Here is a 281-nt window from a genome sequence, read left to right on the forward strand (position 1 = left end):
TAACATTGTGATGCCACTAAGTGAATTGGTGAAGGCATCAACTCCATGGAACTGGAGCCCTGAACAACGCAAGGCTTTTCTGACAATCAAGCTTGCGTTACAACAAGCGCCGGTGCTCGTTTTACCAAATTTCTCCAAGTCTTTCATTGTACAACGGATGCTTCTGGTCGATGCTGTGGAGCCGTGCTTTCACAGTTGAACGACACGAACGAAGACATGCCACTTGCGTTTCTATCAAAGAAGTTTGGACCGCACGAAGTTAATTGGCCAGCGCATGAACA

Source organism: Plasmopara halstedii, assembly GCF_900000015.1.
Source record: "Plasmopara halstedii genome assembly, contig: Scaffold_2386, whole genome shotgun sequence".
NCBI classification, from domain to species: domain Eukaryota; phylum Oomycota; class Peronosporomycetes; order Peronosporales; family Peronosporaceae; genus Plasmopara; species Plasmopara halstedii.